Genomic DNA, 11,729 nt, shown 5'->3' with positions numbered 1-11,729 from the left:
GTGTGTTTTATCTCGTTCTTTATTCTCTGATCATTGTGTTGTTTCTCGATCTTTATTCTCTGATCAGTGTGTTGTTTCTCTATCTTTATTCTCTGATCAGTGTGTTGTTTCTCGTTCTTTATTCTCTGATCAGTGTGTTGTTTCTCGATCTTTATTCTCTGATCAGTGTGTTGTTTCTCGATCTTTATTCTCTGATCAGTGTGTTGTTTCTCTATCTTTATTCTCTGATCAGTGTGTTGTTTCTCGATCTTTATTCTCTGATCAGTGTGTTGTTTCTCTATCTTTATTCTCTGATCAGTGTGTTGTTTCTCTATCTTTATTCTCTGATCAGTGTGTTGTTTCTCTATCTTTATTCTCTGATCAGTGTGTTGTTTCTCGATCTTTATTCTCTGATCAGAGTGTTGTTTCTCGATCTTTATTCTCTGATCAGTGTGTTGTTTCTCTATCTTTATTCTCTGATCAGTGTGTTGTTTCTCGATCTTTATTCTCTGATAAGTGTGTTGTTTCTCGATCTTTATTCTCTGATCAGTGTGTTGTTTCTCGATCTTTATTCTCTGATCAATGTGTTGTTTCTCTATCTTTATTCTCTGATCAGTGTGTTGTTTCTCTATCTTTATTCTATGATCAGTGTGTTGTTTCTCTATCTTTATTCTCTGATCAGTGTGTTGTTTCTCTATCTTTATTCTCTGATCAGTGTGTTGTTTCTCTATCTTTATTCTCTGATCAGTGTGTTGTTTCTCTATCTTTATTCTCTGATCAGTGTGTTGTTTCTCGATCTTTTTTCTCTGATCAGTGTGTTGTTTCTCTATCTTTATTCTCTGATCAGTGTGTTGTTTCTCTATCTTTATTCTCTGATCAGTGTGTTGTTTCTCGATCTTTATTCGCTGATCAGTGTGTTGTTTCTCTATCTTTATTCTCTTATCAGTGTGTTGTTTCTCGATCTTTATTCTCTGATCAGTGTGTTTTTTCTCTATCTTTATTCTCTGATCAGTGTGTTGTTTCTCTATCTATATTCTCTGATCAGTGTGTTGTTTCTCGATCTTTATTCTCTGATCAGTGTGTTGTCTCTCGATCTTTATTCTCTGATCAGTGTGTTGTTTCTCTATCTTTATTCTCTGATCAGTGTGTTGTTTCTCGATCTTTATTCTCTGATCAGTGTGTTGTTTCTCGATCTTTATTCTCTGATCAGTGTGTTGCTTCTCGATCTTTATTCTCTGATCAGTGTGTTGTTTCTCTGTCTTTAATCTCTGATCAGTGTGTTTTATCTCGTTCTTTATTCTCTGATCAGTGTGTTGTTTCTCTATCTTTATTCTCTGATCAGTGTGTTGTTTCTCTATCTTTATTCTCTGATCAGTGTGTTGTTTCTCTATCTCTATTCTCTGATCAGTGTGTTGTTTCTCGATCTTTATTCTGTGATCAGTGTGTTGTTTCTCTATCTTTATTCTCTGATCAGTGTGTTGTTTCTCGATCTTTATTCTCTGATTAGTTTGTTGTTTCTCTATCTGTATTCTCTGATCAGTGTATTGTTTCTCGATCTTTATTCTCTGATCAATGTGTTGTTTCTCTATCTTTATTCTCTGATCAGTGTGTTGTTTCTCGATCTTTATTCTCTGATCAGTGTGTTGTTTCTCGATCTTTATTCTCTGATCAGTGTGTTGTTTCTCTATCTTTATTCTCTGATCAGTGTGTTGTTTCTCGATCTTTATTCTCTGATCAGTGTGTTGTTTCTCTATCTTTATTCTCTGATCAGTGTGTTGTTTCTCTATCTTTATTCTCTGATCAGTGTGTTGTTTCTCTATCTTTATTCTCTGATCAGTGTGTTGTTTCTCGATCTTTATTCTCTGATCAGTGTGTTGTTTCTCGATCTTTATTCTCTGATCAGTGTGTTGTTTCTCTATCTTTATTCTCTGATCAGTGTGTTGTTTCTCGATCTTTATTCTCTGATAAGTGTGTTGTTTCTCGATCTTTATTCTCTGATCAGTGTGTTGTTTCTCGATCTTTATTCTCTGATCAATGTGTTGTTTCTCCATCTTTATTCTCTGATCAGTGTGTTGTTTCTCTATCTTTATTCTCTGATCAGTGTGTTGTTTCTCTATCTTTATTCTCTGATCAGTGTGTTGTTTCTCTATCTTTATTCTCTGATCAGTGTGTTGTTTCTCTATCTTTATTCTCTGATCAGTGTGTTGTTTCTCTATCTTTATTCTCTGATCAGTGTGTTGTGTCTCGATCTTTTTTCTCTGATCAGTGTGTTGTTTCTCTATCTTTATTCTCTGATCAGTGTGTTGTTTCTCTATCTTTATTCTCTTATCAGTGTGTTGTTTCTCTATCTTTATTCTCTGATCAGTGTGTTGTCTCTCGATCTTTATTCTCTGATCAGTGTGTTGTTTCTCTATCTTTATTCTCTGATCAGTGTGTTGTTTCTCGATCTTTATTCTCTGATCAGTGTGTTGTTTCTCTATCTTTATTCTCTGATTAGTGTGTTGTTTCTCGATCTTTATTCTCTGATCAGTGTGTTGTTTCTCGATCTTTATTCTCTGATCAGTGTGTTGTTTTTCGATCTTTATTCTCTGATCAGTGTGTTGTTTCTCGATCTTTATTCTCTGATCAGTGTGTTGTTTCTCTGTCTTTATTCTCCGATCAGTGTGTTGTTTCTCGATCTTTATTCTCTGATCAGTGTGTTGTTTCTCAATCTTTATTCTCTGATCAGTGTGTTGTTTCTCGATCTTTATTCTCTGATCAATGTGTTGTTTCTCTATCTTTATTCTCTGATCAGTGTGTTGTTTCTCTATCTTTATTCTCTGATCAGTGTGTTGTTTCTCTATCTTTATTCTCTGATCAGTGTGTTGTTTCTCTATCTTTATTCTCTGATCAGTGTGTTGTTTCTCTACCTTTATTCTCTGATCAGTGTGTTGTTTCTCGATCTTTATTCTCTGATCAGTGTGTTGTTTCTCGATCTTTATTCTCTGATCAGTGTGTTGTTTCTCGATCTTTATTCTCTGATCAGTGTGTTGTTTCTCGATCTTTATTCTCTGATCAGTGTGTTGTTTCTCTATCTTTATTCTCTGATCAGTGTGTTGTTTGTCTATCTTTATTCTCTGATCAGTGTGTTGTTTCTATATATTTATTCTCTGATCAGTGTGTTGTTTCTCTATCTTTATTCTCTGATCAGTGTGTTGTTTCTCTATCTTTATTCTCTGATCAGTGTGTTGTTTCTCTATCTTTATTCTCTGATCAGTGTGTTGTTTCTCGATCTTTATTCGCTGATCAGTGTGTTGTTTCTCGATCTTTATTCTCTGATCAGTGTGTTGTTTCTCGATCTTTATTCTCTGATCAGTGTGTTGTTTCTCGATCTTTTTTCTCTGATCAGTGTGTAGTTTCTCGATCTTTATTCTCTGATCAGTGTGTTGTTTCTCTATCTTTATTCTCTGATCAGTGTGTTGTTTCTCGTTCTTTATTCTCTGATCAGTGTGTTGTTTCTCGATCTTTATTCTCTGATCAGTGTGTTGTTTCTCGATCTTTATTCTCTGATCAGTGTGTTGTTTCTCTATCTTTATTCTCTGATCAGTGTGTTGTTTCTCGATCTTTATTCTCTGATAAGTGTGTTGTTTCTCGATCTTTATTCTCTGATCAGTGTGTTGTTTCTCGATCTTTATTCTCTGATCAATGTGTTGTTTCTCTATCTTTATTCTCTGATCAGTGTGTTGTTTCTCTATCTTTATTCTCTGATCAGTGTGTTGTTTCTCTATCTTTATTCTCTGATCAGTGTGTTGTTTCTCTATCTTTATTCTCTGATCAGTGTGTTGTTTCTCGATCTTTATTCTCTGATCAGTGTGTTGTTTCTCGATCTTTATTCTCTGATCAGTGTGTTGTTTCTCTCTCTTTATTCTCTGATCAGTGTGTTGTTTCTCGATCTTTTTTCTCTGATCAGTGTGTTGTTTCTCTATCTTTATTCTCTGATCAGTGTGTTGTTTCTCTATCTTTATTCTCTGATCAGTGTGTTGTTTCTCGATCTTTATTCGCTGATCAGTGTGTTGTTTCTCTATCTTTATTCTCTGATCAGTGTGTTGTTTCTCGATCTTTATTCTCTGATCAGTGTGTTGTTTCTCTATCTTTATTCTCTGATCAGTGTGTTGTTTCTCTATCTTTATTCTCTGATCAGTGTGTTGTTTCTCGATCTTTATTCTCTGATCAGTGTGTTGTTTCTCGATCTTTATTCTCTGATCAGTGTGTTGTTTCTCGATCTTTATTCTCTGATCAGTGTGTTGTTTCTCGATCTTTATTCTCTGATCAGTGTGTTGTTTCTCGATCTTTATTCTCTGATCAGTGTGTTGTTTCTCGATCTTTATTCTCTGATCAGTGTGTTGTTTCTCTGTCTTTATTCTCTGATCAGTGTGTTTTTTCCCGTTCTTTATTCTCTGATCAGTGTGTTGTTTCTCGATCTTTATTCTCTGATCAGTGTGTTGTTTCTCTATCTTTATTCTCTGATCAGTGTGTTGTTTCTCTATCTCTATTCTCTGATCAGTGTGTTGTTTCTCGATCTTTATTCTGTGATCAGTGTGTTGTTTATCTATCTGTATTCTCTGATCAGTGTGTAGTTTCTCGATCTTTATTCTCTGATCAGTGTGTTGTTTCTCGATCTTTATTCTCTGATCAGTGTGTTGTTTCTCTATCTTTATTCTCTGATCAGTGTGTTGTTTCTCGATCTTTATTCTCTGATCAGTGTGTTGTTTCTCGATCTTTATTCTCTGATCAGTGTGTTGTTTCTCGATCTTTATTCTCTGATCAATGTGTTGTTTCTCTATCTTTATTCTCTGATCAGTGTGTTGTTTCTCGATCTTTATTCTCTGATCAGTGTGTTGTTTCTCGATCTTTATTCTCTGATCAGTGTGTTGTTTCTCGATCTTTATTCTCTGATCAGTGTGTAGTTTCTCGATCTTGATTCTCTGATCAGTGTGTTGTTTCTCTATCTTTATTCTCTGATCAGTGTGTTGTTTCTCTATCTTTATTCTCTGATCAGTGTGTTGTGTCTCGATCTTTATTCTCTGATCAGTGTGTTGTTTCTCTATCTTTATTCTCTGATCAGTGTGTTGTTTCTCGATCTTTATTCTCTGATCAGTGTGTTGTTTCTCTATCTTTATTCTCTGATCAGTGTGTTGTTTCTCTATCTTTATTCTCTGATCAGTGTGTTGTTTCTCTATCTTTATTCTCTGATCAGTGTGTTGTTTCTCTATCTTTATTCTCTGATCAGTGTGTTGTTTCTCTATCTTTATTCTCTGATCAGTGTGTTGTTTCTCTATCTTTATTCTCTGATCAGTGTGTTGTTTCTCTATCTTTATTCTCTGATCAGTGTGTTGTTTCTCTATCTTTATTCTCTGATCAGTGTGTTGTTTCTCGATCTTTATTCTCTGATCAGTGTGTTGTTTCTCGATCTTTATTCTCTGATCAGTATGTTGTTTCTCTATCTTTATTCTCTGATCAGTGTGTTGTTTCTCGATCTTTTTTCTCTGATCACTGTGTTGTTTCTCTATAATTATTCTCTGATCAGTGTGTTGTTTCTCGATCTTTATTCTCTGATCAGTGTGTTGTTTCTCCATCTTTATTCGCTGATCAGTGTGTTGTTTCTCTATCTTTATTCTCTGATCAGTGTGTTGTTTCTCGATCTTTATTCTCTGATTAGTTTGTTGTTTCTCTATCTTTATTCTCTGATCAGTGTGTTGTTTCTATATCTTTATTCTCTGATCAGTGTGTTGTTTCTCTATCTTTATTCTCTGATCAGTGTGTTGTTTCTCGATCTTTATTCTCTGATCAGTGTGTTGTTTCTCTGTCTCTATTCTCTGATCAGTGTGTTGTTTCTCGATCTTTATTCTCTGATCAGTGTGTTGTTTCTCTATCTTTATTCTCTGATCAGTGTGTTGTTTCTCGATCTTTATTCTCTGATCAGTGTGTTGTTTCTCGATCTTTATTCTCTGATCAATGTGTTGTTTCTCTATCTTTATTCTCTGATCAGTGTGTTGTTTCTCTATCTTTATTCTCTGATCAGTGTGTTGTTTCTCTATCTTTATTCTCTGATCAGTGTGTTGTTTCTCTATCTTTATTCTCTGATCAGTGTGTTGTTTCTCTATCTTTATTCCCTGATCAGTGTGTTGTTTCTCGATCTTTATTCTCTGATCAGTGTGTTGTTTCTCTCTCTTTATTCTCTGATCAGTGTGTTGTTTCTCTATCTTTATTCTCTGATCAGTGTGTTGTTTCTCTATCTTTATTCTCTGATCAGTGTGTTGTTTCTCGATCTTTATTCTCTGATCAGTGTGTTGTTTCTCGATCTTTATTCTCTGATCAGTGTGTTGTTTCTCTATCTTTATTCTCTGATCAGTGTGTTGTTTCTCGATTTTTATTCTCTGATCAGTGTGTTGTTTCTCTATCTTTATTCTCTGATCAGTGTGTTGTTTCTCTATCTTTATTCTCTGATCAGTGTGTTGTTTCTCTATCTTTATTCTCTGATCAGTGTGTTGTTTCTCTATCTTTATTCTCTGATCAGTGTGTTGTTTCTCTATCTTTATTCTCTGATCAGTGTGTTGTTTCTCTATCTTTATTCTCTGATCAGTGTGTTGTTTCTCGATCTTTATTCTCTGATAAGTGTGTTGTTTCTCGATCTTTATTCTCTGATCAGTGTGTTGTTTCTCGATCTTTATTCTCTGATCAATGTGTTGTTTCTCTATCTTTATTCTCTGATCAGTGTGTTGTTTCTCTATCTTTATTCTCTGATCAGTGTGTTGTTTCTCTATCTTTATTCTCTGATCAGTGTGTTGTTTCTCTATCTTTATTCTCTGATCAGTGTGTTGTTTCTCTATCTTTATTCTCTGATCAGTGTGTTGTTTCTCGATCTTTTTTCTCTGATCAGTGTGTTGTTTCTCTATCTTTATTCTCTGATCAGTGTGTTGTTTCTCTATCTTTATTCTCTGATCAGTGTGTTGTTTCTCGATCTTTATTCGCTGATCAGTGTGTTGTTTCTCTGTCTTTATTCTCTTATCAGTGTGTTGTTTCTCGATCTTTATTCTCTGATCAGTGTGTTTTTTCTCTATCTTTATTCTCTGATCAGTGTGTTGTTTCTCTATCTATATTCTCTGATCAGTGTGTTGTTTCTCGATCTTTATTCTCTGATCAGTGTGTTGTCTCTCGATCTTTATTCTCTGATCAGTGTGTTGTTTCTCTATCTTTATTCTCTGATCAGTGTGTTGTTTCTCGATCTTTATTCTCTGATCAGTGTGTTGTTTCTCGATCTTTATTCTCTGATCAGTGTGTTGTTTCTCGATCTTTATTCTCTGATCAGTGTGTTGTTTCTCTGTCTTTAATCTCTGATCAGTGTGTTTTATCTCGTTCTTTATTCTCTGATCAGTGTGTTGTTTCTCTATCTTTATTCTCTGATCAGTGTGTTGTTTCTCTATCTTTATTCTCTGATCAGTGTGTTGTTTCTCTATCTCTATTCTCTGATCAGTGTGTTGTTTCTCGATCTTTATTCTGTGATCAGTGTGTTGTTTCTCTATCTTTATTCTCTGATCAGTGTGTTGTTTCTCTATCTTTATTCTCTGATTAGTTTGTTGTTTCTCTATCTGTATTCTCTGATCAGTGTGTTGTTTCTCGATCTTTATTCTCTGATCAATGTGTTGTTTCTCTATCTTTATTCTCTGATCAGTGTGTTGTTTCTCGATCTTTATTCTCTGATCAGTGTGTTGTTTCTCGATCTTTATTCTCTGATCAGTGTGTTGTTTCTCTATCTTTATTCTCTGATCAGTGTGTTGTTTCTCGATCTTTATTCTCTGATCAGTGTGTTGTTTCTCTATCTTTATTCTCTGATCAGTGTGTTGTTTCTCTATCTTTATTCTCTGATCAGTGTGTTGTTTCTCTATCTTTATTCTCTGATCAGTGTGTTGTTTCTCGATCTTTATTCTCTGATCAGTGTGTTGTTTCTCGATCTTTATTCTCTGATCAGTGTGTTGTTTCTCTATCTTTATTCTCTGATCAGTGTGTTGTTTCTCGATCTTTATTCTCTGATAAGTGTGTTGTTTCTCGATCTTTATTCTCTGATCAGTGTGTTGTTTCTCGATCTTTATTCTCTGATCAATGTGTTGTTTCTCCATCTTTATTCGCTGATCAGTGTGTTGTTTCTCTATCTTTATTCTCTGATCAGTGTGTTGTTTCTCTATCTTTATTCTCTGATCAGTGTGTTGTTTCTCTATCTTTATTCTCTGATCAGTGTTTTGTTTCTCTATCTTTATTCTCTGATCAGTGTGTTGTTTCTCTATCTTTATTCTCTGATCAGTGTGTTGTTTCTCGATCTTTTTTCTCTGATCAGTGTGTTGTTTCTCTATCTTTATTCTCTGATCAGTGTGTTGTTTCTCTATCTTTATTCTCTTATCAGTGTGTTGTTTCTCTATCTTTATTCTCTGATCAGTGTGTTGTCTCTCGATCTTTATTCTCTGATCAGTGTGTTGTTTCCCTATCTTTATTCTCTGATCAGTGTGTTGTTTCTCGATCTTTATTCTCTGATCAGTGTGTTGTTTCTCTATCTTTATTCTCTGATTAGTGTGTTGTTTCTCGATCTTTATTCTCTGATCAGTGTGTTGTTTCTCGATCTTTATTCTCTGATCAGTGTGTTGTTTTTCGATCTTTATTCTCTGATCAGTGTGTTGTTTCTCTATCTTTATTCTCTGATCAGTGTGTTGTTTCTCTGTCTTTATTCTCCGATCAGTGTGTTGTTTCTCGATCTTTATTCTCTGATCAGTGTGTTGTTTCTCAATCTTTATTCTCTGATCAGTGTGTTGTTTCTCGATCTTTATTCTCTGATCAATGTGTTGTTTCTCTATCTTTATTCTCTGATCAGTGTGTTGTTTCTCTATCTTTATTCTCTGATCAGTGTGTTGTTTCTCTATCTTTATTCTCTGATCAGTGTGTTGTTTCTCGATCTTTATTCTCTGATCAGTGTGTTGTTTCTCTACCTTTATTCTCTGATCAGTGTGTTGTTTCTCGATCTTTATTCTCTGATCAGTGTGTTGTTTCTCGATCTTTATTCTCTGATCAGTGTGTTGTTTCTCGATCTTTATTCTCTGATCAGTGTGTTGTTTCTCGATCTTTATTCTCTGATCAGTGTGTTGTTTCTCTATCTTTATTCTCTGATCAGTGTGTTGTTTGTCTATCTTTATTCTCTGATCAGTGTGTTGTTTCTATATATTTATTCTCTGATCAGTGTGTTGTTTCTCTATCTTTATTCTCTGATCAGTGTGTTGTTTCTCTATCTTTATTCTCTGATCAGTGTGTTGTTTCTCTATCTTTATTCTCTGATCAGTGTGTTGTTTCTCGATCTTTATTCGCTGATCAGTGTGTTGTTTCTCGATCTTTATTCTCTGATCAGTGTGTTGTTTCTCGATCTTTATTCTCTGATCAGTGTGTTGTTTCTCGATCTTTTTTCTCTGATCAGTGTGTAGTTTCTCGATCTTTATTCTCTGATCAGTGTGTTGTTTCTCTATCTTTATTCTCTGATCAGTGTGTTGTTTCTCTATCTTTATTCTCTGATCAGTGTGTTGTTTCTGGATCTTTATTCTCTGATCAGTGTGTTGTTTCTCGATCTTTATTCTCTGATCAGTGTGTTGTTTCTCTATCTTTATTCTCTGATCAGTGTGTTGTTTCTCGATCTTTATTCTCTGATAAGTGTGTTGTTTCTCGATCTTTATTCTCTGATCAGTGTGTTGTTTCTCGATTTTTATTCTCTGATCAATGTGTTGTTTCTCTATCTTTATTCTCTGATCAGTGTGTTGTTTCTCTATCTTTTTTCTCTGATCAGTGTGTTGTTTCTCTATCTTTATTCTCTGATCAGTGTTTTGTTTCTCTATCTTTATTCTCTGATCAGTGTGTTGTTTCTCTATCTTTATTCTCTGATCAGTGTGTTGTTTCTCGATCTTTATTCTCTGATCAGTGTGTTGTTTCTCTCTCTTTATTCTCTGATCAGTGTGTTGTTTCTCGATCTTTTTTCTCTGATCAGTGTGTTGTCTCTCTATCTTTATTCTCTGATCAGTGTGTTGTTTCTCTATCTATATTCTCTGATCAGTGTGTTGTTTCTCGATCTTTATTCGCTGATCAGTGTGTTGTTTCTCTATCTTTATTCTCTGATCAGTGTGTTGTTTCTCGATCTTTATTCTCTGATCAGTGTGTTGTTTCTCTATCTTTATTCTCTGATCAGTGTGTTGTTTCTCTATCTTTATTCTCTGATCAGTGTGTTGTTTCTCGATCTTTATTCTCTGATCAGTGTGTTGTTTCTCGATCTTTATTCTCTGATCAGTGTGTTGTTTCTCGATCTTTATTCTCTGATCAGTGTGTTGTTTCTCAATCTTTATTCTCTGATCAGTGTGTTGTTTCTCGATCTTTATTCTCTGATCAGTGTGTTGTTTCTCGATCTTTATTCTCTGATCAGTGTGTTGTTTCTCTGTCTTTATTCTCTGATCAGTGTGTTTTTTCCCGTTCTTTATTCTCTGATCAGTGTGTTGTTTCTCGATCTTTATTCTCTGATCAGTGTGTTGTTTCTCTATCTTTATTCTCTGATCAGTGTGTTGTTTCTCTATCTCTATTCTCTGATCAGTGTGTTGTTTCTCGATCTTTATTCTGTGATCAGTGTGTTGTTTATCTATCTGTATTCTCTGATCAGTGTGTAGTTTCTCGATCTTTATTCTCTGATCAGTGTGTTGTTTCTCGATCTTTATTCTCTGATCAGTGTGTTGTTTCTCTATCTTTATTCTCTGATCAGTGTGTTGTTTCTCGATCTTTATTCTCTGATCAGTGTGTTGTTTCTCGATCTTTATTCTCTGATCAGTGTGTTGTTTCTCGATCTTTATTCTCTGATCAGTGTGTTGTTTCTCTATCTTTATTCTCTGATCAGTGTGTTGTTTCTCGATCTTTATTCTCTGATCAGTGTGTTGTTTCTCGATCTTTATTCTCTGATCAGTGTGTTGTTTCTCTGTCTTTATTCTCTGATCAGTGTGTTTTTTCCCGTTCTTTATTCTCTGATCAGTGTGTTGTATCTCGATCTTTATTCTCTGATCAGTGTGTTGTTTCTCTATCTTTATTCTCTGATCAGTGTGTTGTTTCTCTATCTCTATTCTCTGATCAGTGTGTTGTTTCTCGATCTTTATTCTGTGATCAGTGTGTTGTTTATCTATCTGTATTCTCTGATCAGTGTGTAGTTTCTCGATCTTTATTCTCTGATCAGTGTGTTGTTTCTCGATCTTTATTCTCTGATCAGTGTGTTGTTTCTCTATCTTTATTCTCTGATCAGTGTGTTGTTTCTCGATCTTTATTCTCTGATCAGTGTGTTGTTTCTCGATCTTTATTCTCTGATCAGTGTGTTGTTTCTCGATCTTTATTCTCTGATCAATGTGTTGTTTCTCTATCTTTATTCTCTGATCAGTGTGTTGTTTCTCGATCTTTATTCTCTGATCAGTGTGTTGTTTCTCGATCTTTATTCTCTGATCAGTGTGTTGTTTCTCGATCTTTATTCTCTGATTAGTGTGTAGTTTCTCGATCTTGATTCTCTGATCAGTGTGTTGTTTCTCCATCTTTATTCTCTGATCAGTGTGTTGTTTCTCTATCTTTATTCTCTGATCAGTGTGTTGTGTCTCGATCTTTATTCTCTGATCAGTGTGTTGTTTCTCTATCTTTATTCTCTGATCAGTGTGTTGTTTCTC

This window comes from Chiloscyllium plagiosum, unplaced genomic scaffold, assembly GCF_037043375.1.
Source record: "Chiloscyllium plagiosum isolate Xiang-an unplaced genomic scaffold, Cpla_swu_hap1 HiC_scaffold_28, whole genome shotgun sequence".
Classification (NCBI taxonomy): domain Eukaryota; kingdom Metazoa; phylum Chordata; class Chondrichthyes; order Orectolobiformes; family Hemiscylliidae; genus Chiloscyllium; species Chiloscyllium plagiosum.
This window is presented reverse-complemented; position numbering follows the sequence as displayed.